Genomic DNA, 634 nt, shown 5'->3' on the forward strand with positions numbered 1-634 from the left:
CCCTTCTCCCCCCGCACCCTCTCCCCTGGCCTGCTGGGAGCCAAAGGTCAGCGAGGTCCATAAAACCACAGCTGGAAGGCAGCCAGGCTGCAGGAGTCGGTCTCAAAGCAGCCCTGGTTAGGGTGGGGAATCGGCGAACAGACAGACCGAGGCCATCCATATCCACGTCTCTATATTTATATATTAGATACAGGCACAGGGAGTGGGCAGGGGCGCCGCTCTCCGCGCACCCCACCTCCACTTCCGCTCACCCACACACACAGAAGCAGCAAGGGCGTTAAATGTGGCAGCTTTGAGGGGGGTGGGGGCTGAGGCTTGGGCCCTGCTCCTCAGGGATGCTAGCCCTTGAGACTTAGGAATGTTGCTTCAGGGAAAACGGGTGGGGTTGTAATGAGGGGAGAGGGCAGGGCTTGCCCTGAGTCTCTACTCAGTGCCCCGCCCCTACCCTTGCCCCTCGATCAGGGGCAGCCAGAGCTTTTCCTTTCCAGAACTGCCAGAGATTGGGACGGTGAGGGGTGGGTGAAGGGAGGTGAGGACAGTGGTAACAGGAGCTTCGCCTTGGGGCCACCTGAGTGTTTAGGCTCCAAGGAGTGGGGAGGAGGGCAGGGAGCCTTGGCCTGTCTCCGCCGGAAGA

This window comes from Tupaia chinensis, unplaced genomic scaffold, assembly GCF_000334495.1.
Source record: "Tupaia chinensis unplaced genomic scaffold, TupChi_1.0 Scaffold000231_1, whole genome shotgun sequence".
Taxonomy (NCBI): domain Eukaryota; kingdom Metazoa; phylum Chordata; class Mammalia; order Scandentia; family Tupaiidae; genus Tupaia; species Tupaia belangeri.